Genomic DNA, 21843 nt, shown 5'->3' with positions numbered 1-21843 from the left:
GCGGAGAAGCTCTTTGGAAAATTTCGTGGCGAGGTCATTCTGAATTTTGACTTGTCACTAAAAACTATACTCCACCCGAATAGGCCACCCATCCAAGCGCTAGCCTAGTCCGACAGTACTTAGCCAGGGTGATCTGACGGGAACCGGCGTTACCTCTGCGGCAACGCCTTGGGCCTTGACTTAACCGTTAGTGCAACACTAAAGAAACTGTCTTGTCTATCACAATGACGAAGGTTGTGTACACTAATGGATTTGTAATGTGACTTAACATCTCTAAGTACAATATTGTGTTACCAGATACGGTTTTCTTAAACTGCGAAGCGAGTGGAGCTAAAAATAACTGAATTAGTTTGTAATGTGAGAACATTAATTTTCTGGAACTTCCGGTAAGGTAGTTGTGGTGTTAACAATTACTTGTGAAAGGCTTCCTTTTTAGTTTATCAAGGTACCTATTGAGAAAAAAAATACAGATTTACTTTCTTAGGAAATTAGCAATACTAAAACGATTGATTCTTTTCAAGATTTTAGTATGAAACTGATTTCTGCATTCATTAGGAGAGTTCCCTGCACTGATAGAAAAAGTTTTTAACAGTTTACTAAGAAAATTCCTTGAGCTATCTGGTGGTCAGAAGAGAGTAAAAGGTATGTAAAGACGTGCCTGAACATGTTGATGTCTTGTTATGACATGTTATTAGATGCAACTATTAACGAAAGTCATCTAATGAGTACGTCAAGAATACTTTTGTTATTTGCTAATAATTTCTAATAATCTTTCAAAAATGGATCCACAGAATGGATTTGACTTAACAGTTGAGAAACAGGAGATTAAATGAAACTGATAGGGGAGAAGCTGGAAGCCTGAAGATACCTTATGAGTCTCCAATGCTAGACATGTCAAAAGCAGCCTATATAAAATATTAATAGTTCATGCAGTGCTTGCTTAAAATAAATTAGGCCACTAGGAGTGAAATAAGTCCACGAGCCTAAATGAATAACTAGATCCTAATGCAACCAATTTTAACGATACGCTGGGTGCAAATACTACAACTATTGCTGAAAAGGCAATAATTACTGCTCACTCGAAAACAGAAATTGATGAACTATGACAAGATCTCAACAAAGAAATATCTGAAGTCAGAGATTTCATTGAATTAATACAAAATTTTTATCGCTGTAACATATCCCATGGGTTGCCTTAGTGACGCTGACTGACGGTTAAAATCCCAACCGGAAACAGTAGTCAGCCAGTCGCAGTCGCTAAGAATTTTCTACTGAGCCTATTAAGCGCTGTGACGCATTCTTCTGCAGAGGAAATTTATGCGTAGTGAATGAGAGATAATTATGGTACAGTAATCACAGTGATAACAACAATTACTAGCGAATAGTTTACAGTCCAGTGCAAAACGGTGTCACCTTAGAAAAAAACAAAGGTTTTCTTGAAATTTACTGTCGTCTGTAAATAATTAGTATAATTAATAACCATTAACTCTTTTCGAGCGAAAAGGACGAGATGAACTGCTGTATTCACGAGGACAGTTGCCAGCGTTGATAGAAGAGGAATAATATTGTTATAGGTATTATCAAGTTACCAAGGAGTGTTTAACCTTTTCAGGCACAGTATTGCGTTTGAAGCCACCTAGGAATTTCTCATCTCGTGGCGTAAGCACAGTAGCTACACCTCTAACCTCTCTTTACGTCTCCAGTAGATGCTGCCCTGTAACGGCTACAGCCCGAATAACTTTGTATGCTTCGAATCTTAGCAGTTACACGATCAAATAAATGTAGGAGCCATTTTTGTATGCAGTGCACTATTTTCTTTGCTTTCAAATTGTGATTGAATTTGTCTCCATAACGCAAGTTTTGCGCGCGGATTAGGTACAGAAAACTATCCTGTTTAAATTTATATTCTTTGTATTGCGATAATGATTAAATTTATGTATTTATTTTCATAATTGTTGTGGTGGTTCCGTTTGAAACAAATGCGGCCCAAGGGCAAGATGAGTAGCTGTGACAGGTTGTTGTATTTCCAGTTTCACATGATCAGCTCTCACAAAATAATGGAAGAGGGAAGTCAGGCGTGATTTTTGAAAGGGATTTCTTTTGATGCCGACTGAGGTTGACAGTAGCAGTGAACGTGGAGATGATGAATTAGCTGAAGACAGTGATCTTGATTTTCAAACGAAAAAATTTGTGTTCTCTTAAATTATTTCACAGAGTGAAAGCAAAAAAAAAAGTGAAACTGTTGTTCCATTGGAAAAAAACATACAACAGAAGCCAATCATCTGACAGCACATGGCACCTCAAGGCTGTGCTTACATGGTAGCACAAAGAAGGAATCTCACAGAAGTAGATGGAAGTAAGTAGGCCTGTGTCTAACCGCAGAAAGGATCTACTTTATCACCAAATGTAGCGACATTTCATGCACATTGGTTCCATTTGAAAGCGTCCTGTAAGTGTTCGGTTACTAATGTAACACATTTTTCTGTTTCAATGTATGTCTCTTAATCGAATGAAAAGAAAAATAACAAAAAAACTTAATTTTTTATATTTCGAGCCTGAAAGGGTTAAGGGACAGTAAAAGGTGCTTACAGACGCACTTGGACTTATTGATGCTTACTGTACCGGACGTTACTATACACACCTGCTGAATTCATGGGACTGCTGGCCTAAGTTGTTGGTTGGTATCTGGCAGCCTCCGTACTCTTCTACGACGATCGTCAGGCGTGAGACAAATCTCGCACTCGTCAGAGAAGAGAACCCGCTGCCACTGAACCAGGTTCCATTCCACATGTTCCGTCGCTTACATCCTTCGCACACCACGGAGATGGATAGTTTGCAATTTGTTCCTAATGGACTCCTACAGGCCAAATTGATCGTGTGAAGGTGGCTGCGTAATCTTAGGGTCAAGAGAGCTCTCCTAAGTGCCTCCAAGAAGCAGCACACAGTTCTGTTGGTTTCTTCTCAGGGTACTAAATGCCACAATTTGTAGCTAGCGGCCATCAGCTGGTGCTACTGACTGCGGGCGACCACTTCGAGACGAGTATTTAACGTTTTGTGGCTCACGATACCGGCGGAATGTTGAAACGACGTAGCTGCTGTGTACGCCAATTTGGCGAAAAACTTCCCCGCTGACAACCCTCCTTGTCGAAAAGTGACGTCCCTCGAAGTCCGTTGACGGATTCATCTGTGCCGACGAGTCGCGGTGTTTCGTTCGTTATTAGAGACGGAGTGCACTGTACTCAACTGCACTGAGAAAGCGGGTCTACAGTACTTCCATTACACAAGTTGCAATATGTGCCGATTTCTTGTGGTCAAATGAGGTTCGAGAACGAGGTAACCGATTTTTCTGTTTTCTAAAAAGAAATTGAAGATCTATTAAATAACGATCATTTGGGCTTTAGGAAAGGTAAAGACACCAGGGTTCTGACGTTGCGATGGATAATGGAAGCAAGATTGAAGAAAAATTCAGACACTTTCATAGGATGTCGACCTGGAGAAAGCGTTCGACAATGTAAAGTGACGAAATCCTGAGAGAAATAGGGTAAGCTGTAGGGAAAGACAGCAAATATACAATATGTACAAGAACCAAGAGGGAATAGCAAGAATGGAAGACCAATAACGAAGTGCGCTGATTAAAAAGGGAGTAAGACAGGGGTGTACTCTTTCGTCTCTGCTGTTCAATCTATACGTCGAAGAAGCAATGACGGAAATAAAAGAAAGGATCAACAATGGAACTAAAAGTTAGGGTGAAAGGACATCAGTGATAAGATTCACTGATGACACTACTATCCTGAGTGAAAATTAAGAAGAACTACAGGAACTGTTGAATGGAATGGATTATCTAATGAGTACAGAATATGGACTGAGAGTAAATCGAAGACAGGTGAAAATAATTAGAAGAAGTAGAAATGAGAGAGGCGAGAAACCTAAAATCAGAACTGGGGAACACGAAGTAGACAAAGTTAACGCATTCTGCTAACTAGGCAGCAAAATGACCCATGATGGACGGAATTGAGTAGGACATAAAAAAGCAGTCTAGCACTTGCAAAATGGGCATTCTTGGCCAAGAGAAATCTACGAACATCAGCCATATGACTTAATTTGAGGAAGAAGTTTCTGAGAATGTACAATGGGAGCACAACATTGCATGGTAATGAAACATGGATTGTGAGAAAGCTGGAGCAGAAGAGAATCAAAGCATTTGAGACGTGCCGCACTTTTTGTTCTATTCTGGTTAACTCTGTTCAGCTTTGAGCATTTATATCTTAATTTCATTCGCACTACAAAAGAATTGTTCACAGCTGAAAACGAAGCTCAAAGCAAGTTGAGTTTTATCCACAAGCAGTAGTACAGCAATCTACTACTTTGACCACTTTGACCGATCTTGAAATCTGGCGACGGACGCAAAATCACTGACCTTGAATTCATGACGATAGACACAAAGTAACAAAGTAGTCCCCCTATCTATGATGTCATTTTCATGATGTCACAAGCCACGCTGCTCTTTCCGTTACGTCACGGTGGTGGGAAGCTAAAAACAAACAAATCAAGATAGTACACATTGACTCTGTGTTCAGAATGATCTGAGCGACCTGAGTTATTTATCAGAAATATCCAAAGATATCGACAACATTGCATTATTTGCACATCAGTACTTTAATTATGATAAAGTAGGTAAGCACCACCTGAATTGCAGAAACTTGTGCCATTCACTAAAAATTCTGCCTGATCAATAATTTCATGCCTCTCTTTTTGTCTGTCTCTCTTTCACACACATGCACATGTGCAAGCCCACTGTCATTAAAATCCAAGACGGATTCATGTTCAAAGATATCCGAACTATCTGAATTAATTTCCAAAAATACGTAAAGTATCAACTTACAGTGTCTCCACATCACAAATACTTAAGCACACACACACGTTGTATAATGTTCCACCTATATATTTCACTTTTCTCTGTGTTCTACGTTTCACTAAAAAAATGTTTTGTGAAATACTGTACTATATCGTCAGTAAATTTCATCTGACATGTGCATATACAGAATCAAAAGTTGCATAACGGGTGTAACTTACACTATTCCCACATCTGTGTAGTTTATTAAAAAGTATTCAGGCACATAAAACTCTACCTTATCAGGAAATTTCATCTCACTTTCTCTGTTTTACACTCCACTCTCTGTTTTACACTTCACTAAAAAAAAGTTTGTCAAAATAATTTTTACTTTATATTATGAAATTAGAGTCACAGATTTACAGCTACAAGTGTGAGATCTGTATATCGACAAGCTGATCAGATAATGTCGTAATACAATAAAATGATCGTATGGCATTGCTGGCCGGGAGGGCCCATGCGGGGAAGTTCGGCCGCCGTGTTGCAAGTCCTTTTTAGTTGACGCCACTTGGCGACTTGCGTGCGTCAGTGATGATGAAATGATGATGAAGAACACACAGAGAACCTTTAAGTGCATTTGTTAACATTTCACATACGTTAGCTTAATTGTTACAGATTGTAAGATATCACATTGATCGTCAAGCTCCTGAAGAATTTTCAGAAGAAACAAATAAAAACAATGTTCTAGAGTGATGTATTATGTGCGTTTATTTTCACATAGTAAAACCGTTACAAATCGCATTTAATGTTATTACATTTTTACACATACGGTAAAATCAGTTAGAAATCACGTTTAACGGTTTCGCACATATATTAAAATCTGTTATAAAGCATAGTTAACGTTTCTTTTTTTAAATTTTCATTCATCATTTAAGGGGACGGGGTGGGGGGGGGGGGGGAGGGGAAGGGGCAGTGATACCAAGCATAAAAATGCAAAAACAACCTTTAGCTACCACACCTGTACATATTCGACTTTTAAATGCACGTTTCGGAGAAATACATTCCACATCGTTGGCTGCAATTAAAGTACTGCAGAGATGGTTCACAAATTATTGCAAACACTAAGCAAAATGTCGAGTACAAACAAAATTATTACAATTCTTACCCTTATTTTTGCAAGACACTTGAGTGGCACAAATTCAGTGTTCTTTCAGTATTTTTGGAAGACACTACACTAATACAGTAAAATTTCTAGGTTCGTATTTATGTAAACAGTCAACTGTGTCCATGTTGCACAGCCTACCAAAACTTCCAGATTCTAACAAAAACACAAGGCATTCTTCAGTATTTCGAACACTGCTCTGATTAGGTATTTTTTTGGAGACGACAATTCTTGCTCTTCACCTCCCCCCACCCCCACCCCCTCACACCGCGTCCCACCTGCAACCTTGAAAGGCGAAAGATATAAAATTGTTAATAGTAGTATACGTCAGACCTCCATTTCTTTTGGAGAATTGTGCGCATTCCCAACAAGAAAAGCATTGAATAATGATGATATCAACAACGCTCCACTCCTAGTGGCAGCCTCGCTTTTATAACCTACCTCCCTGCTCAGTCAGCAGTTGACGGCCTCTACATATGCACATTCCAGGAACGGTCATATTTCGCTGAGCCGACTCGAATGCACATGGGCATGCTTCCTCGTGCACATTAAGGAACAGATAACGGAATCTCAAACGCATATGCCAGTAGTCTTCCTCTCATTACCTCTAAGCTGCATAACAAATGAAATGGTTGCATTGACTGGTTTTGTAGTAATAATTACAATTCAGAGGTTGCGCATTTCGCGAAATTAACTGCTACATAGCGTGCACGTGCATGACGATGCTGGAGACAGGTGGGACTTGCAATTTGATATCAGGGCCATACGGTCCACCACTCGCCAGCCATCACCTGCCGCCATCCGCCGGGCAATCACTCAATGCTCTCAAGCGCTGTGTGTGTTTGTGTGTGTGTGTGTGTGTGTGTGTGTGTGTGTGTTTGTGTTTGTGTGTGTGTCAGTTTTATCTTACGCCATTTGAAATGTCACGTTGATACACTGCGAGCAGATTATGTACCGTTGTTCGAGGCAAGAATGGAATAGCCTGTTGATCGTGCCAGTTCTTGCGTCTCCTTTCTTCCATTTCCACAATACTCGTTACTGTGAGTGCCGCCTAGCTGCATTCTAAATTTAAGAGGCCCAGTGTGGCCATCTTGGCATTTCTTATTTGGATATAATGAGATAGAGTCTTTCTTGTAACCAAATCCATAGTACAGATCATACTTAACTGCTTATTTCACTGCTGCTGCCGGCATACTAATGGTTACACACGGAATTATACAACTTCAAGGTAAGTGTGATCAAAAGTACCGGACACCTGGCTGAAAATGACTTACAAGTTCGTAGCGCCCTCCATCGGTAATGCCGGAATTCAATACGGTGTTCGCCCACCCTTAGCCTTGATGATACCTTCCACTCTCGCAGACATACGTTCAATCACTTGCTGGAAGGTTTCTTGGCGAATGGCAGCCCATTCTTCACGGAGTGCTGCGCTGAGGAGAGGTATCGACGGTCAGTGAGGCCTGGCACGAAGTCGGCGTTCCAAAACATCCCAAAGGTGCTCTATAGGCTTCAGGTCAGGACTCTGCAGGCCATTCCATTACAGGGATGTTATTGTCGTGTAACCACTCCGCCATAGGCCGTGCATAATGAACAGGTGGTCAATAGAGTTGAAAGATGCAATCGCCATCCCCGAATTGCTCTTCAACAGTGGGAAGGAAGAAGGAGCTTAAAATATCAGTGTAGGCCTGTGCTGTGATAGTGGCACGCAAAACAACAAGGAGTGCAAGCCCTCTCAATGAAAAACACAACCACAACATAAAAGCACCGCCTCCGAATTTTTCTATTGGCACTACACACGCTGGCAAATGACATTCACCGGGCATTCGCAATACCCTCAGCCTGCCATCGGATCGCCATATTGTGTACCGTGATTCGTCACTCCACACAACCTTTTTCCACTGCTCAATCGTCCAATGTTTACGCTCCTTACACCAAGCGCGGCGTTATTTAGGATTTACCGGCATAATTTTTGGCTTATGAGCAGCCGCTTGACCATGAAATCCAAGTTTTCTCACCTCCCGCCTAACTGTCATCGTATTTGCAGTGGGTTCTGATGCAGTTTGGAATTCCTGTGTAATGGTCTGGATAGATGTCTGCCCATTACACATTACGGCCCTCTTCAAGTGTCGGCGATCTCTGTCAGTCAACAGACGAGGTAGGCCTGTACACTTTTGTACTGTACGGGTACCTTCACGTTTCCACTTCACTACCACGTTGGAAACAGTGGACCTAGGGATGTTTAGGAGTGTGTAAATCTCGCATACAGACGTATGACACAAGTGACAACCAATCACCTGACCGCTTTCGAAGTCCATGAGTCCCAAATGGTTCAAATGGCTCGGAGCACTATGGGACTTAACATCTGAGGTCATCAGTACGCTAGAACCTAGGACTACTTAAACCTAACTAACCTAAGGACATCACACACATCCATGCCCGAGGCAGGATTCGAACCCGCGACCGTAGCGGTCGCGCGGTTCCAGACTGAAGGGCCTAGAACCGCTCGGTCACACAGGCCGGCCCGTGACTTCCACGGAACGCCCAATTCCGCTCTCTCACGATGTCTAATTACTTCTGAGGTCGCCGATACGGAGTACCTGGCAGTAGTTGGCAGCACAATGCACTTTATATGGAAAACATATCTTTTTGGGGGCGTCCGGATACTTTTGATAGTCTAGTGTCTGTATACATTAGGTTGGTGCATAAGTTCGAAGCGTTTTTGTTTTGAATATTGGAATTCCAGTTGCTATGGGTTTATTTATAGATTTTCATTTTTATTTGTAGTTCACTATTGCTGTTTGGGTTTACATGTTGTCATTGTGTCATTTGGAGATATTAAGTGGAGATACGGACGCTATAAAATGGGGTACCAATTGGAAAAATCAGAACATTTCCGACATGTTCTTCTTTCTGAGTTCAGTAGAGAGCTGACAGAAGCGGAGGCAGCCAAAAACATTTGCGTCATGTATGGGGATAATGCCATTGCACAGAGTACAGCAAGGAAATGCTTTTCTCGTTTCAAGAAGAATCGTTTTGACATTAGTGAATGTCCACGTTCAGGAAGACCTTCGGATTTTGATGAAGATTGTTATAAACGCAGTAATCCACAATTATTCACATCGGTGTTCTCGAGAACTGGCAAATCTTATGGACTGCGATAATTTCACCAGCGAGAGACATTTGCATGCAATGGTGAAGGTTCAAAAAACGGGTGTGTTGGTACCGCAAAATCACAAAAATCTGTGGGTGGCCATATGTGCATCTCCTGCACCTCTGCTGGTTCGTCGTCATGAACAATACCCACCGTTCCCATCCTGTATCATTACTAGTGACGAGAAATAGTGTCTTTATACTTACAAAAGGAAAAGAAAGGAATGGTTGAGCCCGAACGAAGCAGCAACTCCTCGTACAAAGACCTGCTTGCATCCACAAAAGATAGTGTTATGCATCTAGAGGAGCAGCGACTGTGTGTTGTACTACCGAATTGCTTCCCCGAGGTGTAATCATCACTGCTGACATTTATTGTCAACAACTAAGATGTCTTGCAGACGCAGTCCAAGAACAATGACAAGGAATAATGAGTGAAGTTATGCTATTCCACGATAAAGCACGCATGACTGCTACACTGACAAAACACACTGTACATGAGTTGGGTTGGGCAGTCATTGCACACGTACCTTATTCACCTGATCTTGTACCCTCAGATTTTCACCTTTTCCGTTCTCTGTCGTACAACCTTCAAGGGACTTCCTTTCCGGATGAAAATGCTCTCCGAACATGGCTTGACGAGTTCTTCGCCTAAAAAACACGTGATTTCCACAGTCGCGGAATCGAAAAATTCCCCCATCGTTGGCACGCTGTCATAAACAGTGAAGGACAATATATTACTCACAGCTAAAGTCTCTCCAACGCTATATATATTCTTAACTTCTTTAACGACATACGTGAAAACAATACCTTGAGTGCTACTGGATGTTTCAACTGCTCTTCCACGTCCTTTGCTGTCTTTGACAGAATTACAATGTCATTGGCGAACCTCAAAGTTTTTATTTCTTCTCCATAAATTTTAATACCTACTCCGAATTTTTCTTTTGTTGCGTTTACTACCTACTCAGTATACAGATTGAATAACATCGGGGAGAGGCTACAACCCTGTCTCACTCCCTTCCCAACCACTGCTTCCCTTTCATGCCCCTCGACTCTTATAACTGCCATCTGGTTTCTGTACAAATTATAAATAGCCTTTCGCTCCCTGTATTTTACCCCTGTCACCTTAAGAATTTGAAAGAGAGTATTCCAGTCAACATTGCCAAAAGCCTTCTCTAAGTCTACAAATGCTAGAAACGTAGGTTTGCCTTTCCTTAATCTTTCTTCTAAGATAAGTCGTAAGGTCAGTATTGCCTCACGTGTTCCAACATTTCTACGGAATCCAAACAGATCGTCCCCGAGGTCGGCTTCTACCAGTTTCTCGATTCGTCTGTAAAGAATCCTAAGTGCCTCCAAGAAGCAGCACACAGTTCTGTTGGTTTCTTCTCAGGGTACTAAATGCCACAATTTGTAGCTAGCGGCCATCAGCTGGTGCTACTGACTGCGGGCGACCACTTCGAGGCGAGTATTTAACGTTTTGTGGCTCACGATACCGGCGGAATGTTGAAACGACGTAGCTGCTGTGTACGCCAATTTGGCGAAAAACTTCCCCGCTGACAACCCTCCTTGTCGAAAAGTGACGTCCCTCGAAGTCCGTTGACGGATTCATCTGTGCCGACGAGTCGCGGTGTTTCGTTCGTTATTAGAGACGGAGTGCACTGTACTCAACCGCACTGAGAAAGCGGGTCTACAGTACTTCCATTACACAAGTTGCAATATGTGCCGATTTCTTGTGGTCAAATGAGGTTCGAGAACGAGGTAACCGATTTTTCTGTTTTCTAAAAAGAAATTGAAGATCTGTTAAATAACGATCATTTGGGCTTTAGGAAAGGTAAAGACACCAGGGTTCTGACGTTGCGATGGATTATGGAAGCAAGATTGAAGAAAAATTCAGACACTTTCATAGGATGTCGACCTGGAGAAAGCGTTCGACAATGTAAAGCGACGAAATCCTGAGAGAAATAGGGTAAGCTGTAGGGAAAGACAGCAAATATACAATATGTACAAGAACCAAGAGGGAATAGCAAGAATGGAAGACCAATAACGAAGTGCGCTGATTAAAAAGGGAGTAAGACAGGGGTGTACTCTTTCGTCTCTGCTGTTCAATCTATACGTCGAAGAAGCAATGACGGAAATAAAAGAAAGGATCAACAATGGAACTAAAAGTTAGGGTGAAAGGACATCAGTGATAAGATTCACTGATGACACTACTATCCTGAGTGAAAATTAAGAAGAACTACAGGAACTGTTGAATGGAATGGACTATCTAATGAGTACAGAATATGGACTGAGAGTAAATCGAAGACAGGTGAAAATAATTAGAAGAAGTAGAAATGAGAACGGCGAGAAACCTAAAATCAGAACTGGGGAACACGAAGTAGACAAAGTTAACGCATTCTGCTAACTAGGCAGCAAAATGACCCATGATGGACGGAATTGAGTAGGACATAAAAAAGCAGTCTAGCACTTGCAAAATGGGCATTCTTGGCCATAAATTTTAATACCTACTCCGAATTTTTCTTTTGTTGCGTATTCCAATCAACATTGCCAAAAGCCTTCTCTAAGTCTACAAATGCTAGAAACGTAGGTTTGCCTTTCCTTAATCTTTCTTCTAAGATAAGTCGTAAGGTCAGTATTGCCTCACGTGTTCTAACATTTCTACGGAATCCAAACAGATCGTCCCCGAGGTCGGCTTCTACCAGTTTCTCGATTCGTCTGTAAAGAATCCGCGTTAGTATTTTGCAGCTGTGACTTATTATACTGATAGTTCGGTAATTTTCACAACTGTCAACACCTTCTTTCTTTGGGATTGTAATTATTACATTCTTCTTGAAGTATGAGGGTATTTCGCCTGTCACATACATCTTGCTCATCAGATGATAGAGTTTTGTCACGACTGGCTCTCCCAAGGCCGTCAGTAGTTCTAATGCAATGTTGTCTATTCCCGGGGCCTTGTTTCGACTCAGGTCTTTCAGTTCTCTGTCAAACTCTTCACGCAGTATCGTATCTCCCATTTCATCTTTATCTATATCCTCTTCCATTTCCATAATATTGTCCTCAAGTACATCGCCCTTGTATAGACCCTCTATATACTCCTTCCACGTTTCTGCTTTCCCTTCTTTGCTTAGAACTGGATTTCCATCTGAGCTCTCAATATTCATACAAGTGGTCCTCTTCTCTCCAAAGGTCTCTTTAATTTTCCTGTAGGCAGTATCTATCTTGCCCCTAGTGAGATAAGCCTCTACATCATTACATTTGTCCTCTAGCCATCCCTGCTTAGCCATTTTGCACTTCCTGTCGATCTCATTTTTGAGACGTTTGTATTCCTTTTTGCCTGCTTCATTTACTGCATTTTTATATTTTCTTCTTTCATCAATTAAATTCAATATTTTTTCTGTTACCCAAGGATTTCTACTAGCCCTCTTCTATTTACCTATTTGAGCCTCTGCTGCCTTCACTACTTCATCCCACAGAGCTACCCATTCTTCTTCTACTGTATTTCTTTCCCCCATTCATGTCAATTGTTCCCTTATGCTCTCCGTAAAACTCTGTACAACCTCTGGTTTAGTAAGTTTATCTAGGTCCCATCTCCTTAAATTCCCAACTTTTTGCAGTTTCTTCAGTTTTAATCTACAGTTCATAACCAATAGATTGTGGTCAGAGTCCACATCTGCCCCTGGAAGTGTCCTACAATATAAAACCTGGTTCCGAAATCTCTGTCTTACCATTATATAATCTATCTGATACCTTCTAGTATCTCCAGGATTCTTCCATGTATATAACCTTCTTTTATGATTCTTGAACCAAGTGTTAGCTATGATTAAGTTATGCTCTGTGCAAAACCCTATCAGGCGGTTTCCTGTTTCATTTCTTAGCCCCAATTCATATTCACCTACTATGTTTCCTTCTCTCCCTTTTCCTACTCTCGAATTCCAGTCACTCATGACTATTAAATTTTCGTCTCCCTTCACTACCTGAATAATTTCTTTTATCTCACCATACATTTCATCAATTTCTTCATCATCTGCAGAGCTAGTTGTCATATAAACTTGTACTACTGTAGTAGGCATGGGCTTCGTGTCTATCTTGGCCGCAATAACGCGTTCACTATGCTGTTTGTAGTACCTTACCCGCACTGCTATTTTTTTTATTCAGTATTAAACCTACTCCTGCATTACCCCTGTTTGATTTTGTATTTATAACCCTGTATTCACCTAACCAAAAGTCTTGTTCCTCCTGCCACCGAACTTCACTAATTCCCACTATATCTAACTTTAACCTATCCATTTCCCTTTATAAATTTTCTAACCTACCTGCCCGATTAAGGGATCTGACATTCCACGCTCCGATCCGTAGAACGCCAGTTTTCTTTCTGCTGATAACGACGTCCTTTTGAGTAGTCCCCGCCCGGTGATCCGAATGGGGGACAGTGAGACTAGTTAACAAAATTTTATTTTCAAAGTCATTGAACGCTTCTCTAATTGCTCTCCTTACGCTCGTTTTCGCTTCTTTCAGATTTTGTTTGTCCAAATCTCTTTGTTTACTTGGCAGTACTTTGTTTACTTAGCAGTTTTCTGAAATAGCTATTAAACCATTTTGGGTCTTCCGCATCCCTTAAGACTCTTTTCGGAAAATACATATTGAACGATTCTTTCGACTTTTTCCCGTTTGTGCTCCACATACGCGTCCTTAGTACTGAATGTTTGATGTTGACTAGTCAGATACTCTGTGACTTCAATCCTGTCAATCACAGCAAAAATATTTTCCTACCTTTCTTAAAATTCCCTGTAATATTCTTAGTCATAGTTGTTACCACAGCCTCATGATCACTGATACCTTCCTCGCATTAACTAATTCGGTAAGTACAGTCATGTTTGCTGTGAGGAGGTCTAAGACGTTACCTCCTCGAACTGGTTCTCTACTTATCTGCTCAAAGTAATTTTCAGGCAAGACATTCAGAATAATAGAACACAAATTCCTGACTCTGGCAACAGTTTTGGTCTCATAAATCTCCCAGTCCATATCTGGCAAGTTGAAGTCACCCACGTTCCAACGGCATGGTCAGGAAAAATGTTAACGATATTCTGAAAGTTCTCTGAAACTTGCTACCATTACAGCTCTTGAACCACGTGGTCTATAAAACAATCTGATAACCATTTTTGACTTACCTTTGATGCTTAACTACACCCGGATTAATTCACGCCCGGGATCCTTCATAACCTCACTAGATTCTGTCGAATTCTTTACTGCAACAAATACGCCGCCATCATTGACGGCTAACCTATCCTTACGATAGAAGTTCCAATCTGAACTTGGATTTCGTTTGCTATTCGCTTCCGGTTCCCACCAATTATCTGGTCCTAATGTTATATGGACATTATGACCTTCAATAAGCGATATTAATTCTGAAACCTTTCCATGGATCCTCCTGCATCTTACTAATATCATATTAACCTTTTCTATATGCGATCTGCGTGGACGAGCATCTTCTGAGAGCAATGTGGTTGATGTATCTTCGAGTTGGCAGGCAATTTGTCTTTGATCTCGAGGGGGAAGGGATGTGGTGGTGGTGGTGGTGGGGGGGGGGGGGGTGATCTCTAATTTAAAATACCCCAGGTGCACGCGACAACTACTCTGCTACGCTAGTAGCCGTTTGCTGTTTGTAGTGCGCGCCTGACTTAGTAAGGGGTGCCCTACAGGTCTCCACCCGATAGCGGAAGTCAGGAAATTCGCCTCTCATACCGTCACTGAGTCGCCTGAGCCTCTAGCTGAGACTAACCAGAGGACCCCGATCGACCCTGAATACTATGCTACAGACAGTGTCATGCTAGCTGCCTTCAGCAAAACAGCCATCCGCTGAAAGAAACAGAGGATGGCCTCAGAACCCAAGCGGCAGGTGTTATTCGTTCCGACGTATACACTATTTGCAGCAACTTGCACCCAGCGGGCTCAATAGCTGCAAGCAGAGCTTCCTCCATGTACTGAACGAGACCTCCCCGGCAGACATACAGAGTGCACAATGGCTTTCTTTCATGCCCTGCTTGCTGTTTCCCTTAGGGGATCCATTAGCCGCCTAAAGGTGGAGCTCCCAATGCCTAGCACAGCCGCCCTCTGCACTTGTCTGGACCGCGCAGGAATATGGACTGCCTGGCCCAACAGGAGGGGCATCCCGTGCTGGCTCAGAAGTATTTTCGACACTGGGTAGCACCTCGTATCTGTTGGTAAGACGTAAGGTGCCAGCCGTGCAAACTGTTTCCTGTTTCACCTTCTGCCTAGTGACACAACAGCCCACCACTATCCATCACACAGTCTCATGTGAAGATGGCCCAATCGGGTGTTGCGTATCAGAAGACAAAGTGACGAACAGTTCACCTGGGTATTCTGAGTGGCACATTTGGCTACATTCCTACAAGCTATTTAGTTAGCTACACGTTTTCATTCATATTAGACTTGCTACATGCAGTCAACTCCTTACTTGAATTACCACAACCATAACTTAACTTTCAGATGGCAGAAATTCGACAGACTTGTTGAGTCTTCCGTGTTGATTTGTTGATGTATTGTTGTGTTCTCTCTCAGAATCCTTATCCGACGTTTGTGGAATTATTTTCTGACAGGTCGCTAGCATGAGTGCCTAGCATTGTCAGAAATGTACCTTCCATTCCTGTGACGGACAGGAATCGAGTTTGAGGCCGGAGGTGCATTTACTTGCCGCGCTAACGTCTGAGGGTCTTGCCCTAGGCATTACTGCTTTGGTCCTCTCCATACAATGGTCGTTTACTGCAGCACGGTTGCAGATAACAAGGGGGTACCACAGTGGTAATGATCAGCGAAGGTTCTCAGACGATGGCAGGGCAAGTACGTATAACCTTTGCCGCCGTCTCGACTTCAGACCGCCACCAGCAACGGGGGGTGAATCTCTGACACTGCCAGCCACAAATGTAGGACGAAGATACGAAAGCCAACAGTCAATGTGTCAAAAAATCTACAGTTCTCTCTATACTACCGACAAAAACTTTAACAAATTTCGGCATTTTCTGCAAATATGCATTTATTTTATCTTCTTTTTATATCGATTGATTTCCTGAAACAACAGCCACTTTATCACATTCAAGCGCCTTTGATGATATTAACTCAACATTATATGAGGATTTAAATAAATAATTTACACAAATCAGACAAAGCTGCTGACATATTACGCATGAGTTAATGCACTCTTGTTCCTCCTTGGTATACCAATTTCGTATTTAAAGGAAAAGAAAATAAAACAGCATACTGTCACGTGTATAGTTTTCAAAAATATATATAATGAGAAAGAATATGTATGGACGAAACAATTTTTCTAATGATTTAAGAGCCCTACTGTTGTAGTTAAAACTGATTCCGAAATAGAAAAAAAAGAACGCTCATTTCCACGGCAGAGTAAAGCACGTCATTTTTCTTCTCGCGGTCAGTTTCAACAGAAAACCTGTACATTGTTAATTAAAAAGATACATATCCTCTGTCCATATGACTGTTTAGTGGAGTGTCCTGCAAAAAATTGAAGTAAATCGATCATGAACTTTTCGAGCTTTTTGCTAACAAGATATCCCTATTATATATTTCATATTAAAAAGATGTTGCCCCTGTTCTTCCGAACGTTCATTAGAACATCACGTAGAAATATAAAATAAATCGGTCAAGAATTTTTCGAGATTTTTGGTAACAAATTAAGCCAGCGTATATTCGAATGCAACGTTGTGTCAAAATTTGAAAACAATCTTTGAAAAACGTTCAGCGATTTAAGATACTGATAGACAATCGTGTTTCTGTAATAGTTTGAAACTTCATTTGTATATTTTACTTGCTAAATTTTTGGATTCATGTCTTGTTTAAGAAGCGTTGTGTGAATTATCCATGTAGTGACTCGTTTCTTGTCCCAAGTATTTTGGTTCAGGTGGCCTTTCGGAATTCGGTAAAAAATTAATAAATAACAAATACACCATGTAAGACCACTGTGATAACGACATCGATGTGATGATGATTTCATAGGTCAAAAATCGGTTCATATTAAACAAATATAAGCGCTGGATTTTATCCTGTTTGTTGCTAAACCACACGCAGAAAACAGAATAAGATATTATTAAAATGGCTTTCGCAGAAATAGATCCACAACTGACAATTACTTGTAAGTAGAACAATAAGTGTAAAAGTATGGGAATGTAAAAAAAGTACATTTCTTGTTCACCGTTTTTATGAAAACTTATGACTCCATTCATAGGAATGTAATGACGGATGTAGGATTTTCATCGGAGACTTATAAACCTAAATCTTTGTAAAATGTGCATGGATGGTAACATTGGTAATATAGGCAAGGATTTGCTAAACTGAATAAAGTACGACCATTTAAAAAAAAAGAATAGAAAACAGGACCAAAGCAGTTAGATGCTCTGTCCCCTCTTCTCTTTAATACAACCTTAGAAAGAGTTCTGAGGAAACTCAAATTGGTATGTGCTGAGATCCTCAAAAAAAAAAGTTAAGGTTTAAGAGATGCTGATGATACAGTGCTCATTAGGAAAAATGAAATACAGAAGAAAGTTATTTGTAGGGCTCGCAGAATAAACATCCAAACTTGGAGTAAAAGTAAACTATCAGAAAACGAAATATATCATATTTCAAAGACGTAGATATGAGCAAGACAATCAGTCGTACCCAATAACCGGCAAACATAAATTCAAATACGTTGAACAGTTCAAACTCTAGGGCGAATGAAAGCTGAACCAAATCCGAGACAGGTAGATGGAACAATGAGACTGGACTGCAAAGTGCTCATAGCGCTTACTAGTCCATACAACTCTAAAGGTCCAAACTGCTTATAAATATAACTTAAGTGAAGCTGTATAGCCCCATAGTCAGACCAGTCCTAACCTATGGAGCAGAAACGTGGTGTTTAAGTAAAGGGGAAGAATATCAGTTACAAGTATTTGAAACCAAAGTTTACAGAAAAATCTTTGGCCCATACTACGATAATGAATCGTCAAGCCGAAGAGAAGGCTCAGCACAGAAATTTACATGCTGTCACAACAACCAATAATAATGAGCATAATAGATCCAGAATCCTTAATGGGCAGGTGATCTGATGAGAACGGAAGAGGATCAAGTGGTTTCAAGAATAAAGTCGTTTGGTAAGAGACTTAGGCGGAGACCCAGATGAAAATAAAACAATATGCAACAGGGTGGGTATAAGTAAATAGCAGAAAGTAGCACAAGATAGAAGCATTTGGAGGCAACATGTGAGATCAACACAGGAGCTTCGAGTCCCTTAGAAATCAAGAAGAAGAAGACTACATCAAAGAGCACAAAAGTGGGAAAGTCAAAAAAAGACCAACACCTAGAATAACTCAGACAACACAGAAAACAAACATAACAAACAATCCAGATATCAAAAGAACCTTCGAAAAATCTCAGCCTATGGAAATACAACATTTCATCAAAAATAATACTATAAATTTTAGCAAACTTTTAAAATCGTACTCAAAGTGCATCAAGCACCAAGTATTCTGTCAAAGGAGAAAATGGAAAAGTAGGATTAAGTAACAAGGAAAATTGTAAAACATTACCAAGATTTTTCAGCAGGCTCGTAAATTATCTATTTCCAACAATTAAATTGGATTTCAACAATTAAACTGGATTTTCCCGCAGTACCAAAACTCTTGTAGGAGATTTCCGACCAACTGTTAAGAGTTCATGAAGCCATCAAAACACTCAAAAACAACAAAGCAAGTGGTGCAGAATTGTTGAAATGGTCAAAACCGCGGATTATAGGTGAAGTATACTTTCTTTCGAGAATAATTGGAAAACAAAAAAAGATTCCAGAGAAGTGGAAATTATCGTTAATCCACCAATTACATAAAAGGGAAGACAAACAAAAGTCAACAATTACAGAGGGATGACACTTCGGCTAACGGCACACAAAATATTAACAAAACTTTTCCTGAACAGAGTTGAAATGTCAAGTCCAACACATGGGAGACTATCAGGGCGGAAAGGGAAGATTCTGTACAGAACAGATTTTTAATTTAAAATCAATAATTCGTCCCATAATGCTGACCAGACAACTTGCAATAATATCTTTTATTGATTTCAAAAAAGCGTTTGATACCGCATCAGAGAAATGTGAGAAAAAATCATAGGGAGTCTGATGTTAAAGCAAAATTAGCAAAGACAATTCATGAAACTAACAAATAAGGCATCTTAAGTTAAACATGTTGGAGAAGCATCTCAGCCATTTTAAATAAAAATTGGTGTTAGACAAGGCGATGGCTTATCATCTACCTATATCGTGTAACTGCGTTTTAAAAAAAAATTATAAGAATATAGAATTTGCAGCGAAGAACTCTCAAGATTAAACCAATAATTTTCTGAAGCAAAGCAAATGAAATTAAGTGTGATGGTGCCATACACCATTAAATGGCAGGATGGTCCTTTCTGCCCCAGGATGGCGTGTGCAGGACAGGGGGGTACGTCCCACCAGTATTGGGCAGAGCGCGACATCAGAAGAGTTCAGTTAGCAATAACGCATTTTATTCTGCGAGATGTCTCTACAGAGGTTAGCGCCGGCGTCTCAGTGGTGTGTGTAATTTTCTAGGCAGCGGCTGCAACCTCAACAAAACACGTACTGACGGTTTGGCTCGTGGCAGTGAGAGTGTTGAGTTGTGGCTGAGGGCTGCCACAGCAAAACAGCTACAGCTGGTACGGCCTCGCAGACGTGAGGCTGTCTTCAGGCGTCCAGCACATGGCAGGTGTATGCGGAAAAGCCAGCCACTCGCGGCAGGCAGTCAGGTACGCAGGCGCATACGCCCGGAGGAAGCCATCCTAGGGGTTGCATTCCCTGGGGGCACACCCTCGAAAACATGGAAACATCAGGTCTAGCAGCTGCATCTGCTACAGTCGTGCACCATGCTGTGCCTACAATATTCTAGCACCTTGCAGCAGGATTTCGTTGGCAGTTCTTCCCCCCAGCCTCCCAAAGCGTTGCGATGTCCACACAGAGATTGTTACCGGAATACTCCTCCCCTTCTAGGAAGATTTAGTCCACTGAATCCTGTACTGCTACTAAACCTAAGAATCATTCGAAATAACGTGGTACTATTTACATTCTCTTACACTCTTATTTACAATTTCCAGAATGACTGTCTTTTATCGTCATTTGGTGTATGTACACCCGCAGGAATATCAGACCAGCTGTGTGGCTGGATTGAAGAGCTTTTAGCAAACAGAACACAGCATGTTGTTCTCAATGGAGAGACGTCTACAGACGTTAAAGTAAGCTCTGGCGTGCCACAGAGGAGTGTTATGGGACCATTGCTTTTCACAATATATATAAATGACCTAGTAGTGTCGAACGTTCCATGCGGCTTTTCGCGGATGATGCTGTAGTATACAGAGAAGTTGCAGCATTAGAAAATTGTAGCGATATGCACTAAGATCTGCAATGGATAGGCACTTGGCGCAGGAAGCAGCAATTGACCCTTAACATAGACAAATGTAATGTATTGCGAATACATAGAAAGAAGGATCCGTTATTGTATGATTATATGATAGTGGAACAAACACTGGCAACAGTTACTTCTGTAAAATATTTGGGAGTATGCGTACGGAATGATATGATGTGGAATGATCATATAAAATTAATTGTTGGTAAGGCGGGTGCCAGGTTGAGATTCATTGGGACAGTCCTTAGAAAATGTAGTCAATCAACAAAGGAGGTGACTTACAAAACACTAATTCGACCTATACTTGAGTATTGCTCATCAGTGTGGGATCCGTACCAGGTCGGGTTGACAGAGGAGATAGAGAAGATCCAAAGAAGAGCGGTGCGTTTCGGCACAGGGTTATTTGGTAAGCGTGATAGCGTTACGGAGATGTTTAGCAAACTCAAGTGGCAGACTCTGCAAGAGAGGCGCTCTGCATCGCGTTGTAGCTTGCTGTCCAAGTTTCGAGAGGGTGCGTTTCTGGGTGGGGTATCGAATATATTGCTTCCCCCTACTTATACCTCCAGAGGAGATCACGAATGTACAATTAGAGAGATTCGAGCGCGCACGGAGGCTTTCCGCCAGTCGTTCTTCCCGCGAAGCATACGCGACTGGAACAATATAGGGAGGTAATGACAGTGGCACGTAAAGTGCCCTCCGCCACACACCGTTTGGTGTCTTGCGGATTATAAATGTAGATATAGATGTAGCTGCTCAAACCTTAGAAGTGGCCGACAGGTAATACGAGACTGGAAGTTCTGGTGAGCAGATGGTTCCCCGCCGTTGACAGACGCAGGCTTGCTGCGGTATTGCTGAATATCTTGGAGCACCGGGTCCATGCTAATGCACCCCTTCTGTACTGCTATATGACGATCAAGAGAATCGGAAATGGTGGGATCCAGGTTTTATTCAGGAAGGTCGGGTTTTCAGTAACCAGTATTTATGAAGGATTGTACGTCAAATACAGCAGTTGATACGTTAGGTTCAGAGTTATACGTTATCGTTGCAGGAAGCCGAAAAAAAGATCCTCATTTTGTCCTGGTCAGTATTAATCTGCTGTCTCACAGTTCTAAGCGTTCTGTCCCTATTAAACGTCCCTGCTCGTAACAATGTTAATAACTACAACTGCAACTGAGTCATACAGGAATAGTGAATATACCCACTGAGTTCCCGTCTTCTGGAAATATGAT

General features: G+C 41.3%; 1 protein-coding gene across 1 annotated transcript in view; it reads right to left on the bottom strand.

The window, feature by feature from the left end:
* LOC126458110 (odorant receptor Or2-like) overlaps positions 1 to 21843 on the bottom strand; it is a 142604-nt gene that overhangs the window by 104321 nt on the left and 16440 nt on the right. The gene's annotated exons all lie outside the window — the stretch shown is intronic.

The sequence above is a fragment of the Schistocerca serialis genome, chromosome 1 (assembly GCF_023864345.2).
Source record: "Schistocerca serialis cubense isolate TAMUIC-IGC-003099 chromosome 1, iqSchSeri2.2, whole genome shotgun sequence".
Classification (NCBI taxonomy): Eukaryota; Metazoa; Arthropoda; class Insecta; order Orthoptera; family Acrididae; genus Schistocerca; species Schistocerca serialis.
Note: the sequence above shows the minus strand (reverse complement) of the source record. Positions and strands in the feature narration are given on the sequence as shown.